The 22,155-nt window shown below is 39.0% G+C and overlaps 2 long non-coding RNA genes across 15 annotated transcripts in view; one reads left to right on the forward strand and one right to left on the reverse strand.

Moving 5' to 3' along the window:
- The window catches only part of LOC149136750 (uncharacterized), a 137,513-nt gene that overhangs the window by 77,171 nt on the left and 38,187 nt on the right, over window positions 1-22,155 (forward strand). For 8 of the 14 annotated variants that reach the window (XR_016241236.1, XR_016241235.1, XR_016241254.1 and 5 more), the window contains exon 3: window positions 1,037-5,546. The exons of 2 other annotated variants lie outside the window; for them this stretch is intronic. This is a non-coding gene — a long non-coding RNA (uncharacterized LOC149136750). Of the gene's footprint in view, window positions 1-1,036; window positions 5,547-19,033; window positions 19,394-22,155 lie in introns of all 14 variants that reach the window. 4 more of the 14 variants (XR_016241251.1, XR_016241246.1, XR_016241242.1 and 1 more) reach the window with 1 other exon arrangement.
- On the reverse strand, window positions 15,032-19,057 carry LOC149136751 (uncharacterized). The gene is made up of 2 exons (XR_016241257.1): window positions 17,894-19,057; window positions 15,032-16,597 (listed from the first exon to the last, which is right to left on the reverse strand). It is a non-coding gene; the product is annotated as an uncharacterized LOC149136751 (long non-coding RNA).

The raw sequence follows: 22,155 nt of genomic DNA on the forward strand, positions 1-22,155 counted from the left end.
CAGACAGTGTTTTGAAAAAACACCCACACAGATTGCACCTCTGATTTGCACTACCAATACCTGCAAGTAAGTTCTGCTCATTGTGGATCCTAACATGTCTTTTAAGACCCCCATTGGATTTGCAAACCCTCTGGCACACACCACATTCAAACGTGTACACAGACATATAATTAGAATAGCTGGGTGAGGTTTGTTTTCCATGGGTTCGCAGGTGAGATTTGAGGCCAGCCAAGGACAGACATGGTCTGTCACAGACTGTGCACACAAAAAGGTCCTTGTCATTCACCTTCTCAGTCTTCACCTTTTTCCTTAAATGTCTCTTGAGCCCTGCTTGCATCATCCTGGCCTCTTCAAATGCTTTCACTCCACTCCACACCCTTGTTCGCCATCCAACTCGATCTGAAGCGAGGACTTCTATATCTTTTGGAGCCATTCCAATTGACTTCATAGCAGTCCTTATGCCATCCTTAAACCTTTTTTTAGGTTTATGCCGATAACGTTTCCCCTCTGCAAGCTCACCATAAAACACCTGTTTCGGCATGCGTTCATCTGCCATTCGAACAATATGGCCACACCATCTCAATTGGTTCCTCAAAATCATGGCTTTAATTGAGGGGATGCCTGCAGATGCAAGGATATCTGTGTTTGGAGTAAAAGAATTCCATTTAATTCTTAAAATATGACGAAGGCATTTTTGGTGGAATTTTTCTAACATCTTAAAATGCCTTTCATAACAGGTCCAAGTTTCACAGGAATACAATAGGGATGTTAAAACAAATGATTTGTAAAGAGCCAGCTTTGTATTGTTATTTATATGTCGCTGGCGCCAGACGCGTGACTCCAAGCCACCAAATGCTTTTGCTGCCCTTTGAATTCGCAGGTGTATTTCCGTATCAAGATTTCCATCATCTTGAACAGAGCTTCCCAGGTAGACAAATGAATTTACAACCTCAAGTAACTTTCCCTTAACAAAAATTTTAGGGAGGTTACAAACAGCACCATACGCAGGTTGATACATCACAACTGTTTTTTTCAGATTGATGGTCAGGCCAAAATCATCACAAGCTGCATCAAATGCAGATACAAGGGATTGCAGACCCGATTCAGAATGACTAACCAGATCGCAATCGTCAGCATACAAAATTTCCCTAATAAGTGAAGTAAAAACCTTCGTTTTAAACTTCAGTCGGGTCAAATTAAAAACATTCCCCGTTGTTCGATATTTTATGTAGATACCCTCCTCAGAGTTTTGAAAGGAATGTGACACCACAACGACAAAGTATATTGCAAAGAGGGTGGGTGCATCAAGGTCTCCCTGCTTTACTCCATTTTCCACAGCAAAAGATTCAGAAAGCCTACCACCAAAATTAACCCTAGCTCTCATATCCTGATGCAAAGCCTTGACCATGTTTATAAACTTTTCTGGGCAACCAATTTTCCCCAGAATTAGCCACAGAGCACTTCGATTAACAGTATCGAATGCTTTGCTCAAATCAACAAAGCAATGGTACAGAGCAAGATTCTGTTCAATGCACTTCTCCTGTAATTGTCTGACAGTAAAGATACAATCAGCTGTGCCCCTGGAGGAACGAAAACCACACTGAGACTCAGACACCATACTTGGAACTATAAAGGTATTTAAACGTTCTAACAAAATGCGGGCGAGCACCTTTCCAACCACAGACAAAAGGGAAATCCCACGAAAATTACCACACAGATCCTTTGGCCCCGATTTATATAAGGAGACAAGAATGGCATCAATCCAGTCTTGAGGCACTTTCTCACTTCTCCAACAGTGACAAATTAAAATATTTAAGAGTTCCATCATTTTGTCACCCCCATATTTCAAGACTTCTGCACAGATTCCATCAGATCCTGGAGACTTGTTGTTATTCGGCTTATTCATAGCTAAATAAATGTCATTTAGAGTTGGTTCAGATGCCATCTCTTCTATAACTGGAAGTTGTCCAATTTTTTCTATCGTCCTCATATTAACGGATGATGGTCTATTCAAAAGTGCAGAGAAATGTTCTACCCAACGCTTATGAATAGAAGCGGTGTCAGTCAGAAGAAAACATCCATCTTCTGTTCTAACTGGAGCTACTGAAGAAGATTTTGGACCATATACCTCCCTAACATAAGAATACAAACAACTGGCATCATTTCTATCAGCTGCTTCTTGTGCCCCTTTTGCCCTATCATTCCACCATTCCTGTTTAATTTTCCTTAGAGCAGTTTGCACCCTCCTTTTCAGCTTTCTGTAAGTTTCATTTGAGTTGGGATTCAATGACTGAGAGAGCAGTGTATTGCCTAAGTTTTGTTTTTCTAAAAGTAGATCATGAATTTCTGCTGATCTATCTGTAAATATGTATATATTTCACGATGTTTATTTTTACTTTTTCTTGAGGACTGTTTGACCACAGTGGCAGGATGACGACCGGGTCAAGCCTGTGATACACTGGGACACCTGCCGGGCCAGACCTGTTCCCCTGATGTTCCCAAGCCTTTTTTGCCATTTACTGAATTTGTTTCAGACATTTTAAAATAAGTTACAGGTGCATTTTTAGGTTTCTGCCAACCAACCAATTGAATGATTTTACTAAGATTTGGAGTACAGGAAGTACCTGTGCAGATGAATAATTTTTAGTGGGTGTAGCTTGCACTGCACTACCCCCACTTATTAGCCCAAGAAGACTTTCACCGGTGTGACAAGAGAATTGACAAAACCAGGAATTTCCAAGGCCTCAGGTTTTATTTCGGAGATTTCCTTCTCCTAGGTAGATTACCAACCAAGGTTAAAGAGCTTCTACCTGCCCATGAGGTAAGCCGTCCCATTCCAGACACCTAACCGACACTCAGACACTCTGTAAAGTGAACAAATATCACTCCGGTGACCGATGTGGAGCAGCTCATAAAAAAAAAAAATAATAATAATAATAATAATAATAATAATAATAATAATAATAATAATAATAATAATAAATAAAAAAATAAAAAAATAAAAAAATAAAAAATATATATATATAAATAAAATATAAAAGATAAAAAATAGTATATATATAAAATTAAAATTATTCATATATACATATTTACAGACATTCACACACATATACACACCCATACATATATATATATATACATATTTACAGACATCTATCTATGTCAGGTCGCTCTTCAGTGCTACTGGTAACATGTAATCCAGTACAACCTGTTGCATGGTCGGGTCGTCGGCGACTAAACTGGCAACCCCACCAGGCTTGCTTGGTGAGGAGGGTGTTGTTGGACACCCTGCAGGACGAAAAATAAGACCTGTCAAAGGGCGGATGAACTCCTGAACAGTCAACGACCATCCAACAAAAAATATATATACATACATACATGCATACATACATACATACATACATCTATTCAAATTTACTAGGGTTCATGAAATCGACTACCCTCCACCTCTCAATGTTGTTGGCTTTGTGCCTAAATTTAAAATCATGATACCCAATAATATTGATGGTACTTATTGATGGTACTTGTGAAGGCGCATGGCTCAGTGGCTAGAGCGTCGAGCTTACGATCGTGAGGTGGTGAGTTCGATTCTCGGACCGGGCTGCGTGTTGTGTTCTTGAGCAAGACACTTTGTTTCATGTTCCACCAGTTTACTCAGCTGTAGAAATGAGTTGCGACGTCACAGGTGCCAAGCTGTATCGGCCTTTGCCTTTCCCTTGGATAACACTGGTGGCGTGGAGAAGGGAGGCCGGAATACATGGGCGATCGCTGGTCTTCCATAAAAACAACCTTGTGCATGGGAGGGTAACTTTCTAGGTGCAATCTCATGGTCAGTCATGATCGAAGGGGGTTTCAGCAACTTATGAAGGCGGTAGAATCGTTAGCACACCTGGCAAAATGCTTATCGGCCTTTTGTCCGTCTTTACTTTCTGAATGCAAATTTCGTCGAGGTCGACTTTGCCTTTCATCCCTTCCAGGGTCGATAAAACAAGTACCAGTTGAGCAATGGGGTCGATGTAATCTACTTACCCCTTCTCCCGAACTTTTGGGCTCTGTGCTATAAAATTCGAACAAATATCTCTTCTGTTTAGTGTTATATTGCTGTAAAGCATTCGAGCTATAAAAGTTTAAGGTGGGGATCTTTTCTTGTTTTCTTTGTGTTCTGAGATTTTTCGTTATTTGCTTTTTGTTGTTGTTGATTCCTTGTTTCCTTAGATTTTTTTCTTCTTCTTTCTTTAGTCGTTAAGTATTCAGGAGTGGTTTTTAGGTCATTGTATCCTCTAAATTGTATCCTTTGTTGCCGCTATTTTTAATTTTATGGGGTTTTTTTTTCTTTCATTTTTTTACGCTTTAATGGTTGTGTTAGAGGGAAGAGTTAGTGTAGATTACCTGAGTTTCACTAACCAACAGAATATCTTTTCATTGACTATGACGTGTTCTGTTTATAACCAAATTTCTTACAGACATAGGAGTGGCTGTGTGGTAAGTAGATGACATAAAATACATAGCGAGGGGTCAGGTATACGGAACAATAGAGGCCAGATTTGGGACGGCCGAAAAAGCCCAAGAGCACTCAGTGAGTCCCCTGAAAACGAAGGAGGTGGTGCTTCTCCCAACCTACATGAAAGGAGAACAGCACGCGTCAAAGTGAATGAGGTACCACCAGAAATTGAGGCAAGTGAGGTGATGGCCGCCCTGTTGTATAACAGGACGGACAAAATTACCTTCCTCCAAATCACCCGCACTGCCCAACAAAATTGGCATGGGCACAGCATCTCCGCTACTATTCAGGGAACTCAAGAAGATATCGAAATGCTTCCAGAGAGAGTGCTCTTGGGTGAGGATATTGCCCCCAGAATCCAGGTAGAGGGCAATAAGACCACGTGTTTTGAATGTGGAAAAAAAGGCCACATTCGCGTAGAATGTGAGATTTAGAAGAAAAGAATAAGTGCGCAGACACCAGGCCTTTCAACTGCTAAAAAAGACCCCAAACCCGCACAAAAATTAGCCCCCACAGAAACAACTACTCCCAGCCCCCTATCTGTGGCACCCGCTCCCAAACAAGACGCCCAAAAACCCCAAACCACGCACACACCGGCCCCGGCAGAAACAAATGCACCCATCCCCTCTGAAGTAATAACTCCCCCGGAAGACACCATGGAGGTGACCGAGGCAGAGTTCACGACACCCCCCCAAAAAAAATGAGCGTACGCACTTTCCCCATCCATATCCCCCCTCCAAGAAAAAAAGAAAAAGAAGAAAAAAGATCGCGCCCCACTGTCCCAAAATTGAAAATAAAAGTCGGAATAAAAACCCTGGTAAAATTCGATACCAGGGATAAACATATCAGGGACATCTTCAAGAAACACCACCCCGTAGAGCTGTTGCAGCAGCCCGAAGGCAAGGAAGAGAGATGTGCGTGGGTAAGCGAAAAACTGTTTAAGGAAATGAAGGATAGGCATCCGAAAACCATCAAGAGCATTCCGGACCTTCCGTGGTATTTGAAGAAGTCTTTGAAGGAGCAGGAGGAAAGGGCTGCCTCACACGTAAGTAGAACCCTTGCTTTTCTTTTCTTTTGAATGACTACACTTAATCTTGGGTGCTTGAATGTGCGTGGTCTTAGCTCGAATTGGAAACAAGCTTGTTTCCTCAACGACCTCACATCACACGACATGCATGTGATGGTTGCTACAGAGACCAAGCTGGACGGTCTACAAGCCTTCTCGCGCCTCCTGAATGACTACGAGAAAATCATGTCTCCTAGCCGGACCAGAGGGCGAGGGGGTGTAGTAGTACTGGTTCGAAAAGTCTTGGCTCTGCAGACAAGTACAGTCTATGTAGACCCAGAAGGTGGGCTGGTCGTCCTTGATGTGACATACAGCAGTAAGGCCTTCAGGTTGATCGGGATCTATGCACCTTGTGCTAGAGGATTTCAAACTGATTTTTATCGGCGCCTAGAGAACTTTCTCGTGACGTCGAAGACATTAGTAGTGTTAGGAGACTATAACGCTATAGTTGATGCGCGCATCGATAGCCTTGGCTCGATCCATAGGAAAGTAAACTCACGTCTCGTAGATCTGCTTTAGCGTTTTCAGCCGGCAGATCGTTACAGACTTAACCATCCGAACGAGGAACCGGCTACTGGAAGCTGAACAAGTCTATTTTGACTTGCGAAGCATACCGTAGCCGGATTAAGGGGTTAGTACAGAGGGCATTAACCGGCGCTGTGGTTAACAACCGATGGTGGTTCGCCCTCAAGAGAGCCATTCGTTTTGAGTCTATTAGGTTTAACCGTCAGCTAAGACTAGATAAGGCCAGAATAGAAGGGCAACTAGTTAAGGACCTAGAGGAGGCGTTGAGGTTGGGCTCCGCATCTCACATTCTGGCAGCGAGAACGGCCTTGGACCGTCACCTCAAAGCCAAACACGTGGGGTGCAGAGTTCGGTCTAAAGTACTAGACGCCTTCTATCTTTTCTCATTTCAAAGAGAATATTTCTCCAGCGTTCTGGTCTAACGACCTTCCATGTTTGTTTTCGTTCGGTTTCCTTGTGCATATATGTGTGTGTGTATACACATATATATATTATATATATATATACATACATATATATGTGTATGTTTGTGCATAAATGAGTATGTGTATATATGTGCGTGTTTATGTGCGTGTATGTATATGTTTGAGCAAGGTCGTTGGTTTTTGAATCTCAGTAGAAGACAGAAAGTCGTGACTATACTGGGAAGAGCATTTTTCCCAGTACTTGTTTATGTGTTTATGTAAAGGTATGTATGCGTGTGTGTGTATGTTTGTGTGAGTGTATATGTATGGGAGTGTTTATATGTGTATGGGCACTTTTCTGGATATAATTCTCAATATGTGAGAGTACATGCATAGGTATAAGTGTTAAGAGACGTGTACGTATATTAGCATATGTGTATATATATAAATATACATACACACACACACACACATACACACACAAATACACACATGCACACACACACACACACACACACACACACACACACACACACACACACACACACCATACCATGAGTGAACTGAATATGTGACCTCAAATCAATAGACGCCACATCAGGTTTTGACAATTCACAACGTCACTGACCTCTCCAAAATATTCCATTTCTTTATTCTCTCAATTTCTAATTTCTATCAGTCTTATTATTATTTTTATCTTTATTTCATTTACTTGATTATTATATATTTCCTTTTCTTCTTCGCTTTTTCTCTTTGTTCTGTGCTGGAGTTGTGTGCGTGTTGAGCGTTCGTGCAACTAAAGTTGTAATTATGTGGGTTTTGATAGCAGAGCTTTTGTTTACACTGGTCAACAAAATGAAACTTTTTTTAATCATCAGAGTTGCTGATTGACTTTTCTGGGTTAATTTTTGATGCTGATTACGAATCTGAAGTTAATAATACCTGCTGTTTTAAATTATACGATACGTAAAGCATGTCTATATAACGTATAATGAATACAAGATACGATAATTTCATGGCTTTTTAGTGTACAAAATTTTAATTATTGTGTACAAATAAGTTAGAATACACTCGAATGCATAACAACTTTAAATCTTTGGGATTTGGACTTTCTATGGTGTTTTGTCTCAGGTTCATTCCTGTATAACATCCAACAGTAGTCAGCTAACATTCCTGCATTCCAAAATCCTTGATATCGTTGTTTCATCGATGCAATATCTTGATGAAAACGTTCCACTTGCTCATCAGACACTGCTCTAAGGTTCTCTGCAAAAAAGTCCAGATGTGAATCAAGGAAATGGACCTTTAGTGACATCCGACAGCCCATTGCAGCATAGGAGTCTAGAAGACATTTCACTCCGTTTCTAAACTCTAGAGATCTCTTGTTGCCTAGGAAATTTTCACGGAGTCATTTGAAGGATTCCCAGGCTTTAAGCTCAATATCATCCAGTGCTGTGAGGAAGTGGTTGTCCTTCAAGAGTTCTTTTATCTGCGGACCTATGAATATGCCCTCCTTCAGTTTTGCCTCGGTGATTTTAGGAAATTTGGCCTTCACATATTCAAAACCTTTTGAGCTTTTCCGGGCAAGTGTCTTCACGATTTGTTTCATGAGGCCAAGCTTTATGTGAAGAGGGGGAAGAACATTTTCTGGGTTTAAAAGTAGCTTGCTCTGGACGCTAGAAACTCCCGGCTCATATGATTTTCGCAAAGGCCACTTTGATTGCACATGGAGCTTGTTAGTTGCACGTCTGTCCCACAGGCATGAAAAGCAACAATATTTCGTGTACCTAGATTGCATTCCCATCAACATTCCAATCACTTTCAAGTCTCCACAGATTTTCCAGCTGTAGTTTGTATACTTTATGGCATTGAGGAGTACTTGCATGTTTTCATAACACTCCTTCATGTGCACTGAATGTCCTATGAGAATGGATGGGTTCTTATCGCCGTTGTGTAGTAGTACTGCCTTGAGGCTTTTCTTAGATGAATCAATGAATAAGCGCCATTCAGCTGGAACACTCTCTTGGAACAAACAGCGAAATAACTCATCAGTGTTATTACTGAAACAAAGTGGTCCATCAACATGAAATGATCCGTTGGCTCTCTCCATATCATAGGTATTGCAAACGGCATTGCTCTCTTCCTCTTATTTATCCAATCCCTTAGTCCATTTGAACAAGCTGTGGAGATGATGTGCGAGGCCCAACTCTTATCTTGATCCCCGAGAGAGCAGCCAAAGTATAACTGGTAGACCTTCTTGATTTCACTTGTGATGACACGTTGCTGAGCTTTGGTGGTAAATGAACCACAGACATGACAAAATATATCAGGACTGCTCTTGCAATGCCTTAACATCCTGAGTAGAATTTGATGATGACTTGGCACCTTAAACAGAAAGTAAAATTTAGGAAAAGAAAGGATTATGAAAACATAAAATTACAGAAAACTGTGCTTGATAGAAGGAAACTGATTACATTTTTGAAATCCATGGACAAAACTACATATAAAACATCATATAATATCCCTGATGAAAATTGGCTGTTGACCATTGTTATTAGAGGCTGCTATGATAGATTCGAAATCAGGTGGGACAGAATAGGATAGTTTCAGGGTGGATCTGTTAAAAATAGAATGATATTTACGTTGACGAGGGAAGTTGAAGCCTAGTATTTTAAAGAAGGATTTAGCTAAGTTCTTAACGTTAGATGAGAAGGAGTGTGTGTACCACAGAATAGAGCGTCCGACGCTTTTTTTAGGGTGTCTAGGGGTAGTGCTATCTATGTTTTTGGAGAATGGAGTGCTATCTGTATTTTTTGGAGAATGGAGGTGGGTAGCAAAGCCTGTTGTTGTTAGCTGTTTTAGTTGTTTTAGGTTTTGACCTAGTGATAAATGTATGTGTGTGGGGTCCAGGTTGTCTAGGTGTAAGATCTTCCGGGGTTCTATCAAAGAGTGAGTGTGAACGGTTGCGATTGGGATGGTTGGTGCGTCTTTAAGATGTGATTTGAGATATATATTGTTTGAGCCTATATATTGTTTGAGATATATATTGCGCATGTATATATATATATATATATATATATATATATGTACGTGTATATATGTATGCTTGTATATACGTGTGTATGCATGCATATATGAACATGCACGTGGGTACATGTGAATATATATGTAATTATAGGAGTAGATATTTTATATAAGCACAGATTTATATATGAGTATGTGTATATATATATATATATATATATATATATATATATATATATATATATATATATGTATATATGCGAGTAAAAATAAATACAAAAAAAGGGGGTTTTGTATGATTGTGTATAGAGGAATATATTATTTTGTTTAAAAGAGTTCCAACATTGTCTGTTTTTTATGTTTTATTTATATTCCTGCAAAACCAATGTGGAATATAGAATATGGAATATACAATATATAATATAAAATAAAAATGGATGGTACTATGAAATAAATATTGAATGTCTTATTGAATATATGGAATATGTCTTATTGAATAGATGAAATATTTCATCTATTCAATAAGACATATTCCATATATTCAATAAGACATTCAATACTTTATTTCATAGTACCATCCATTTTTATTTTATATTGTATATTGTATATTATATTATATATTGTATATTCCATATTCTATATCCCACATTGGTTTTGCAGGAATATAAATAAAACATAAAAAACAGACAGTGTTGGAAGTCTTTTAAACAAAATAATATATATATATATATATATATATATATATATATATATATATGGTGGTTGTCTACTCCTTAAACAGAGTTTGACCACCTCCTGCACCTACACCTTAGCCCTTTCATGGCGTCTGATGTGGCTTTTTAAACCAGACAGTGTTTTGAAAAAACACCCACACAGATTGCACCTCTGATCTGCACTACCAATACCGGCAAGTAAGTTCTGCTCATTGTGGATCCTAACATGTCTTTTAAGACCCCCATTGGATTTGCAAACCCTCTGGCACACACCACATTCAAACGTGTGCACAGACATATATATGCATATATACGTCCATGGATGTACATACTTACATCTACCTGTATATATAGATGCATATCTGGGTACAGGATATTGCAAACAAAGCGTAGACAAAATGATAAACGAGTACAGAAAACACACAGGCCACATAGAGAACATCTCCTTCATCAGCTGCCTTCATTCTAACACAGGCGTTTCGAAGAGTTAGGGCAGATATACACATACCTGCCGCTCTCTGTGTATGTGTGTATGCGTGTCTGCGTGTGTGCGTGTGTGCGTGTATGTATGTATACACTCACATACATTTATACGCGTGTGCGAGCCTGCATGCATGCATTTATGCATGCAAGCATTTATATATACAAAAATAGATACAAATGAGCGTGTATATAGGTGAATGCATGTAACATACAAGAGTTCTGTATGCGTATATATCTGTTGATGTATGTAAATGTCTATATACATGTATGGATACGTACGTGTATATACATCTTCACAGATATACATTCTTCTACTACTCACTACTAACCTGTCCTTTTAAGCAACTTTACTTATATTACTAATTCTTCATTCCACTTCAATTTTACTAACTTTACCCACTCTTTCCGCCCATCCCTTAAGCTCTATCACAACATACCTCACACTCCTTTACACTTTATCCTTTCATCTCTTCCTCCCACTCTCTCTCACCTCTTCCTTCCTTCTATCATTTTATCCTCACCACTTGCTAGCACACCTTCTCTTTCTTCATTTCTTTATTGTCCCTGTTCCTCTTTTTTTGCCTCACTACCTTTTTTTTTTTCTCTTCCTGTTTTTGATTCGACCTTACAAACACATTCCCAACTTTTAAGTCACTTCAAAAAAAAAAACCCTCGATCGAATAACACCGTTTACAAGACTCTATGCTTGGAATGACCAATTATAAACACCATTGGAACTCACACACAAGGTACAGGAAACTTATATATACACCATTCTGCTCAAATAATGGAACTGCAGATACAATATACTTTCATATCTCACGTCTGTTTTCATTCCTCCACTTCACTCTGTTTTTCATATCTTCTCTATAATAACTATTACTTAAACATTTTCTCACCGTCTCTGGTGAAGGAATATATAAAATATCCCCGAAACAGCTGTAAGATCTCTTTATAAATGTTCTGAAAACTCTCGCAGCCTTGGATTTTTTTTAATCTCATCCTGTTAATTGTTGTATATATGCATGCTAATTAATACACGACCTACATTGGGCTCCTCATTCGTATCATCATCGAACCGGGAGCTTAACTATAGTCTGTCCAAAGCTTACTCAGCATTATCTGACACCTTTGGGTCTTGACACCAATACCTCTTATACCCACGATATATATATATATGTGTGTGTGTGTGTGTGTGTGTGTGTGTGTGTGTCTTGCAAACAACTTGCACATGCAAGTGCTACCAGTCAAGAATTCCGCATACCGGAAGCCAGCAAGTGTATGGGGTCATCAGGAGAGAATGCGCGCCGTTTCGGGGCCTACCTCTCGACGGCATCAATGCGCACCGGCCCCCCTCACTGATATGAGGCCCCGCTTGCTAGATCAACTGATTATTAAACAAAGCTCAATATTTCTCTAGCCATCGCTCATCGTCTCTTTTTAACAAAATCCAGTGGCTAGCCTTCTCCACTGTAGTTTGGATATCGGTAATGGTGGTATTTACCTTCCGACGAGTTAGGCCTAACGATAACAGCAGTCGTTTCACACTGTTTCCTACAAATCCTCTACATCCGACTTCGATTGGAAAATGCTCCGCTATCCAGCCTGCGTCTTCACATTTCTCGAGGAGGTTTTCATAACGGTCCATCTTTCGAGCCCGCGCGGCGTCCATATTATCTTCATGAGGAACCGTTAACTCAACTAGATTTACAACTTTTCTTCTTTCACACCACATTAAAATGTCAGGTTTTTCCATAACTGGGATGGGAAAGAATGCCTGGCACCCAGGCAAATCTGCAGTCACTTCCCAATAGTCGTTCCACTTTTCATTTCTCACAGGAAGTTTCTTGTTCTTTTTCTTGAAACGGATCTGCTGACCTGAGCGCACGAAGGTAATAAAATCTTTAGATGGTTCTTTCAACGGTTTTTTCTCAGTGTTGTTGAGATGAATTTGGTTCTTCATAGCATTGAAGATAACCTTGAAGACCAAGTTGTGTCTCCATGTATATCTATTCAATGCTAAGGAACAGTTGGAAAGAATATGTTTCAGTGTTCCGACCTTTCCTTATTTGCATATGTCATTCTCTGAGACGTTCCATCTTACGAGATTCCTAGGTGACGGCAAAACATCATAGGATGAACGAATCAGAATACTTAGCCGAGATGTCGTCCACTTCCATATTTCATCCCAACGTATTTTCCTCTCAACAACATGTTCTTCTCATTTCTTTATCTGTCCTTGTTGACTACATCGGATCAAATGAAGCTCTCTTCTCTCTGCTTCTCTTGTTTTGACGCTGTTGCTAACAACAGATCTGCGTTCACTCCGCATCATATCTGCAAACGGTTTGAACTGATTTGCGCCAAAACCAAGTCCTCTCCGATGGTTCTGTGTTGCACCCACCATATCTCTGTGTATAAGAGAAGACAAGATGACATCAGCCTCTGCTTCTGCTTTCCACTTCCTTGCTGTTTTCACCTCTGGTGGGTTCTGCCTGATTTCCGTATCCTTCGATTCTCTCAGCATCATCACCTTCCGTATCTTCCCTAGTTTGTATATTTCGACTATTGATGCTAGTGGTAACTGCAACGAACCTCTTTTACGATAAAGAGCTGAACTGTTCAACATCCGAGGTAGGCCTAGCCACTTTCTAATGAACACATTACATTTTTGTTCAATGATTTGAACTCGTGACAAGGCTACCTCGTATATTAAGAGTGGCCACGAAAATCGCGGGAACAAACCGAACTGCAAGCACCAAATTTTATAGTTACATGGTAACTTCGAGTTATCAATCGCTGATAATCCAGCTTCGGCTTGTTTCATGATTTCCATTCCGCGACTTCTATCTGACAATGTTCCAGCGTATACACGCCCCAAGCTCTTGACGGGTTCTTCTTTGACTGTTGGAATGCTTTCTTCAGCTATTTGAAACTTGAATTCTTTTTGAACTCCCTTAACAAATGTCAGACTACGCGACTTTTTTGCTCTAAACCGCATCCTAGACCACCTCACAAGTTCGTCTAGTCTCAAGAGGGCATTCTGCATGACTTGTTTATCTGTAGCTATATATATATATATGAGTGTGTATATGTGAATGTTTGTGCGTGTGTGTGTATATGTGTGTGTGTGTGTGTATGTGTGTGTCTGAATATGTGTATATATATATATATATATATATATATATATACAGAGAGAGAGAGAGAGAGAGAGAGAGAGAGAGAGAGAGAGAGAGAGAGAGAGAGATGGTTAATGGGTTGGATTTGGTGCTGTTGAAGGAGTAAGAACTCAGATATGGCATATACACTCATTACCCATTTTTCATCTTCAAGCTCATTGTTGTTTTGGTTTTAATTTCTATAGACAATATGTAGAGATAACATTGACGAGGGTCCCCTCAGTGTATAGTTCCAACTGTTAAACATGGATATAGATCTAGTCTTTCTCATTCGCAAAATGAGCGCCTCCCCCTAAATTTTGCTGATTGCTTTCGATTTTGGTGTATCAATGCAACTCTGAATTTTGATTACGCTCAACCAATTACTTTATCTCGTAAATTAAAGAATTTGATATTTTGGGGAATTAAAGTTGGGGAAATTTGGGTAATTTTAGCCAATCAACTGACAGCGTGACATTAGCACCTTGTCACCATGACAATCGCACACTGTGTTGTGGTTGACTGTTGTCTGTGCTGCTGTTGTCTATGTTGATTTTTCACATATAGTATTTTTACATGTTTTTCATTTCATATATTTTTGGGTCTCATTGTCTCAGATAGCTGGATTTATGATTTCACTAGGTTAATTCTATTCATAAAAATTTTAATTAGGAGTATTTCTTAAACCGTTAGCTTCACATTTCAACAGCTTAACTTAAATTTAGCACACGTAACAGGAACTGAGAGGGATATCGTGGAACAGAGAAACTGCGGGTGATACAGATAATTTGACATTATTTTTGAATTCTTCATGCAAAAACGTATAAGATACAGGTATTCTTTTCCTTGGGACAAATTCTTTGTTAACCAGTGTTATTCTTATCGTAGTTTACAAATCCAAGCATGAAAACGTTACTCAACTTTGTAGTTTTGGAGACAGATGCCCCCCTTTCAAACACACACACACACACACACACACACACACACACACACACACACACATGCATTTATATATTAATGATGTACATAAATACCTAGCAGGTATACATAGTACTGAAGTACGCATAAAGTAAACACATGCAGACAGATATATTAATATAAGAAATTTTAAAAAACTGATAAAACCATACAATCAATGAAGAGACAAAAGAAACAGTAAGAGGATACATGTTGATTTTATTGGGTATTTCTGTTTATTTAGAAACCTATAATGAAATTATGTATTTTATAAATTTTACAGAGTTCAACCTTAAAGTTGACGCCGCTCTGTTAAACGCAGAAAATTTCTGTTTCGCTATTGGCTAAAAATACCCAGTTTTTTTCGATTTTTAAACCTCTGTAACTTTTATGTCCAGTTTTTTTCTCCACAACATCATACCTTCAAAGCAATGAGACTGGAAGCCTACCTTATAATCGATTTTCAGATTTTTTACTTCCTTTTAAAAAATGCATATTTTGCGAAGGAAAAAAAACTAGATCCTGGAAATGTTCGGTGATGGTGTGGTGATGTGTTGCAGGTGATAAGCGGGGTAATCTTTACAAAGTTACTGGTATAATGAACTAAAATGATATCATTCCATTCAACAAACACATGTCTTGCCCAGTGGATTATGCTTGGTCGGTGAAAATTTATATTTATGCAATAACAAAAATTGTAATTGTAGCGATAGCAAAGCATGTCCTCTGGCAAACGACTGTTTGCGTAGAAACATTGCATACAAATGTAGTGTGAGAAAGAAGCACATGTATATTCCCTTATAGAAGGACAAGTCTCAGGAAATCGGTAGATCACTAGAATTATGTGTGTAATTGTTTGTACTTTCATTCCCCTATATTCAGATTTCAAAATTCATCTAGGTAACCCCTTCATTTTATCTAGCTTGGATCCAAGAATTGAATTAAGTGCCTTGTGATTGTGAGCCCATTACATTATCCATTTGGCCACAGACTTTTCACAATGAGTGTGTGGGGGGAGCGCGAATGGTGGTATGCACGGTTATTGCAGCTGTCATGTTACGTCTAATTATTCGAATTTCACGTTTCTAACCACTAGACCCGATACAAAGTGCAGTATAGTTAATTCCTTGTTCAGAATATACAGGTAAATGTGTTGGAAATCAAGAGATAGTTGGTAGAAATACATAAGTTGTAGAGAAAAGAGAGATAATTGTGCTTTTTACAATTTTAATCCTTAATTTCATATTGAAACCCTGGCATCTAATAGTGATTTCGTACCATTTAAGTCACTTTTCCAGACCTTCTAATAACTTCATGAATTCATAATGTTTGCAATAAGACAGAAATAGAAGGCAGCGAGCTGGCAGAAACGTTAGCACGCCGGGCGAAATGCTTAGCAGTATTTCGTCTGCCGCTACGTTCTGAGTTCAAATTCCGCCGAGGTCGATTTTGCCTTTCATCCTTTCTGGGTCGATTAAATAAGTACCAGTTACGCACTGGGGTCGATATAATCGACTTTATCCGTTTGTCTGTCCTTGTTTGTACCCTCTGTGTGTAGCCCCTTGTGGGCAGTAAAGAAATAAGAAACGTTAGTACGCCTGGCGAAACGCTTAGCGGTATTTCGTCCGTCTTTTAGTTCTGAGTTCAAATTCCGCCGAGGTCGACTTTGCCTTTCATCCTTTCGGGGTCGATAAATTAAGTACCAGTTGCATACTGGAGTCGATCTAATCGACTGGCCCACTCCCCAAATATTTTGGTCCTTGTGCCTAGAGAAGAAGAAAATAAGACGGAAATTGTGAGAAAAATGGTCAGATATATATGTATGTGTATCATCCCGTTGGTATTTGCCCCGCACATAGTTAACTTGTATTGGTTTACTTATGTCTCCGTAACTTAGTAGCTTGGTAGAGGGGTCCGATATAATAAGTACCAGGTTTTAAAAATAAGCACTGGGGTCAAGGCGGAGCTAGGGAATTGCTGAAAAGAGAGATAATCGTGCCTTTTACAATTTTTATTCCTTAATTTCATATTGAACCCCTGGCATCTAATAGTGATTTCGTACTATTTAAGTCACTTTTGCAGACCTTCTAATAATTTCATGAATTCATAATGTTTGCAATAAGACGGAAATTGAAGGTGGCGAGCTGGCAGAAACGTTAGTATGCCGGGCGAAGCACATGTATATTCCCTTATAGAAGAACAAGTCTCAGGAAATCGGTAGATCACTAGAATTATGCGTATAATTGTTTGTACTTTCATTCCCTTATATTCAGATTTCAAAATTCATCTAGGTAACCTCTTCATTTTATCTAGCTTGGATAGACTGATACAAGTGAAAGATAAAAGATACACGTTTCCTCAGCTAATTTTAACTAGCAAGCTTGCTTGCTATGCTGAACTGGGGAAACATTTGCAGAATCGATTTTCTTCTGGCTGATCTGAAAATAGCAAATGAAGAGACGAAAAAATTTGCAACGCACAGATCTCGGAATATCGACAAAGTGAAATATCGCCTTTCGGTAAATAACTTAACATTCCAGTGCGGCATGGCTACTATATTTCATACATTTAACACAATGCAATGTATAGACATAAAGAACACATGATGGATTATATAATAGATGTAATGTAACCCAGACAATAAGAGAAATAATGAATTCAAATTTTGGCACAAGGCTAGCAATTTCAAGGGTGCGGGGTATGTCGGTTACAAAGATTCCAATGTTCGACAAGTACTTATTATATCGACCCGAAAGGACAGAAGATAAACATCTACCTCGGTGGTATTTGATCTCATGGCGTGAAGACGGACGAAATGCCGCAAAGTATTTTGACCGCTGTGCTAACGATTCTGTCAGCTCACCGGCTCCGAAATAAATTAAAATAATACATTACATATTTGCCTAATCGTTGAGTTGAGAGGCAATCAGCGTGCAAGGAGTCATAATTTGATCCGGATACACCAAAACCCAAGAAATGGGATGAGTTGATAGACAAAACTAAAATAGGACTTTACATTTAGAATATAGGATATAGTACACACAATACACACACATACGTACATTTTGAAGCTTCTTGGATTTCATCGTATCTATCACTCCACCAATTTTCGTACATCATCCTCAGCTTCCTCTCCATTGTTGCTTTTTACTTCCTTAAAATGTGTAGCTACTGTCCTGTTCGTTGACAAGTCAGCATTTAGCAACATGCTGAATGCCTTTCGTTTCTCCTCTAAGATGAGACCAATTTCTTTATCATTATCGTCGAACCAATCCTGGTACTTTTTCACAATAAAACCAATAATGTTACTACAAACTTCATAGATTCGCCCTTTGAACGAATTCCAACTTCCATCACAGGACAAATTAATTGTCTCACTCACAAATTCACCGTGTGTACTGGCGGTATCTTAAGTTTATTGACATCGATCCGTTTGAAATTGTTTGCTCTAACCTTAGGCTTGACAACAAAATTCACCTTAGCACGCAAAAGCCTATGGTCCGTCCAGCTCTCTGCGCTACGCATAACTCGCACAATATCAAAGTCCCTGATATCACGCTTCCTAATGAGGATATAATCTATAAAGTGCCATTTCTTTGATCCAGGGTGCATCCATATCGGTTAATATTTATTCTATAGTTGACACATTGTGTTCATGACACACAGATCCATCTCTACACACACTTGTAATAGTAGTTAACCGTTGTAGTCGGAACTTCCAACCCCATGCTTTCTTAAATCACTTCAATATTTCCAATCTACACCAACGCGAGCATTAAAATCACCTAAAATTACAACATGAGGAGGATACTGCAGATAATCTCTGTAAGTGACAGATGGAAGGCAAGTTTATTATCATCGGACGAATTCATAGTCGGAGTATATGCACTTATGAATGATGAATAACACCCTTCGCAGACCACCATACAATAACCACTAACTTTTTAGGGTGCAATGGTGGGTTTGGGTAGTGTTTAAGTGACTCTCCTGCATCTAATCACTGTCCTATTCTCCTGCTGTTGTCAAGTAGTATCCATTTCTCATCACAAGTAATGATTTGATGCAAAAATGGTCTTTTTCCAGTCGAGAAAGCAATAAAGAGCACACTTCGAGGTGTCTTGTTTTCTTTGTTTTTTTTTTATCTCGTTCACTTGATGTGGAACAAACCTATCTGTTTCTTTGACATTTCCAATTTTTTACAGGTGTCCAAAAACAGTTGTGCGAGATGTTTGGAGTTCTGATGAAAGTTTTCGAACCTTTGTTCTCGTATTTTGTTCGACCAAAGCAATTTAATCCATCATGCCGAATAACTGATTTTGGCCTACCTCTTGGTTTATTTTCAAGGCTATCATGTCCTGAACAAGAGCTTTAGAACCATCTCTGAACATTACCAAAGGCCTGCTTGATATTCCGTAGAGCTTCCGCGGCAGAGTGACCGTTTGTAGTCATACGAGAAAATCACTCAACATAGTTTGGTTGTTATCATTTTCATAAGGTCTGTGGGTACGAATTTTGTATAACAATATTGTTGAGAGCGAAAAAGAGTCAAGATTAAATGCAAGGTAAACATAATTGAATTTTTAAATGACTGAAATAACATGCAGCATTTCATGTGAAACAACTTAATATTTAGAATACAAAATGTTTGAAAGGAAAGCGGGGACAATACATTCTGTATTCTAAATAACTCAAAGAGGAGAAAAAGAAAGAGAAAAAAAGGAGGAAAGAGGAGAAGAAAAGGAAGAAAAGGAAAACGAAAGAAGGGAAGAAGGGCAAAAAGACTTTCAGTTTTCTTGAACCCATTTCAATACAACAGTAAATGACTAAATGAATAGTGAATACGAAGAGAGATCCTTCGTATAACCCTCCTTTATCTATCTATCTATCTATCTATCTATCTATCTATCAACCTATCTACCTACCTATCTTTCTATCTATTTACCTATCTCCATATATATATATATCATACGACGGGTTTCTTTCCTTTTTCTCTTCTACCAAATCCACTCATACGGCTTTGGTCGGTTCGAAGCTAAAGTAGAAGACACTTGCCCAAGGTATCACACATAGGGACTGAACCTGGAACAATGTCGTAGGAAGCAAGCTTCATACCACACAGCTACGCTTGTACTAGATATTTAATGATCAAGTCCATAAGAGTTATTATCTCAAAAGCAAATGTTGCAGTAACTGACATATCAACGGTGTATGGATTACGTATTATATATATAGATGGTTATGTGAAGTTATGTAATACTGTTTGATTATTACGCCTTGATCACAGTTGTTAGCCCGTTTGGTGTATGAGGGAGTTTCATTCCGCTGCCCCCGTCTGTACTTCATGCGCGGCCGTTGGTTCATACAGAAATGTAGAGAGGAGGATGTCTAGTTTGTTTTAGAAGACATTTACGTCTACATTATGCAAATTTCTTAATTTTCGTGGCAGGGTATTAAAGAGCTGTGGGCCAAGATATTGCAGTACTTAATCATAAATTTAGATGGATTGGATACATTTACATATATGCATTACTCTGTCACTCTCTCTCCCTCACTCCTCCTCCCTTGCTCACGTGACCATCGACCATCTTTCTTTCTTTCTCTCCATTGTAGCTGGAACAAGGGAGACGTGTTCTTGTTTGTCTCCTGTCCAAGCTTGATTTACGCGTTCGCCACTACAACCTTGTTTAGGCTTAGCAGCCCTTCCAGTTTGTTTTCACTGTCCTGTTTATGTTACCAATTTTGAACCTCAACAAAAGCCCAAATTTTATTTAATTTGCTTTGGAGGAGCAACTGTTTTATCTAAAGCGTATATTGTTGTTAAAGGCTCGAAATAAGAGACTAGAAAAACAGCCAACAACTGTTGAAGGGTCGTTCTTTATGTTGTTTGTTTCGTTTTCCATTTGGGTCTTTCGTTGTTCGAAAGAATAGTTCATGTTCCATGTCCTTGTACATCCTATTTTATGTTATTTGTGTTTTGTGACGTCCTATGCCCACATACGCATATATATATATATATATATATATAGATAGATAGATAGATAGATAGATAGATAGATAGATAGATAGATAGCTGTACATATGCATATATACATATAGTATATATATATATATATATATATATATATATATATATATACGTGTAAAGTGGAGGCGCATGGCTCAGTGGTTAGAGCGTCGAGCTTACGATTGTGAGGTTGTGAGTTCGAATCCCGGACCGGGTTGCGTGTTGTGTTCTTGAGCAACACACTTTATTTCACGTTGCTCCACTTCACTCACCCGTAGAAATGAGTTGCGACGTCACAGGTGCCAAGCTGTATCCGCCATTGCCTTTCCCTGGATAACACTGGTGGCGTGAGGAGGGGAAGCCGGTATGCATGGGCGACTGCTGGTCTTCCATAAACAACCTTGCCCGGACTTGTGCCTGGGAGGGCAATTTTCTAAGTGCAAACCCATGGTGAGTCATGACCGAAGGGGGTCCTAAAACATACGTGTATACATATACACACATATATATACGTATAAATACACACACACACACTCACATACACATACAAACTGCCTCATACATGCACGTAAACATATTTATAGTCTGTGGTGATTGTGTGTTGGCACTCCGTCGCTTACGAAGTCGAGGGTTCCAGTTGATCCGATCAACGGAACAGCCTGCTCGTGAAATTAACGTGCAAGTGGCTGAGCACTCTACAGACACGTGTACCCTTAACGTAGTTCTCGGGGATATTCAGCGTGACACAGTGTGACAAGGCTGTCCCTTTGAATTACAGGCACAACAGAAACAGGAAGAAAGAGTGATAGGAAGTTGTGGTGGAAGAGTACAGCAGGGTTCGCCACCATCCCCTGCCGGAGCCTCGTGGAGCTTTAGGTGTTTTCGCTCGATAAACACTCACAACGCCCGGTCTGGGAATCGAAACCGCGATCCTATGACCGCGAGTCCGCTGCCCTAACCACTGGGCCAATGTGTCTCCTTCTGTGGTGATTGTAAATGGCAAAAAAAGAACATTGAATATTGTTGTGTATATTGGAATATAATTTATTAAAAGCCAAGTCATAAATGCTACTCAGTCTGGTGCACAGAGTCCTAGGACCTGAAAGAGACGTTTTGCAGGAGACATACTAAGTAGCATTACAAGCAACTTTAACGCTTCAAGATTAAACATGTGTGTGTATGCGTGTGTGTATATGAGTCTGTATGTATATATGTACGAATGTATATAATTTTATGTAAATGTATATGTTGTATATTTAATTTATATATATATGATAAATATATATATATATATATATATATATATATATATATATATAT

The sequence above is a fragment of the Octopus bimaculoides genome, chromosome 3 (genome assembly GCF_046866305.1).
Source record: "Octopus bimaculoides isolate indiv1 chromosome 3, ASM4686630v1, whole genome shotgun sequence".
In the NCBI taxonomy this organism is placed as follows: Eukaryota; Metazoa; Mollusca; class Cephalopoda; order Octopoda; family Octopodidae; genus Octopus; species Octopus bimaculoides.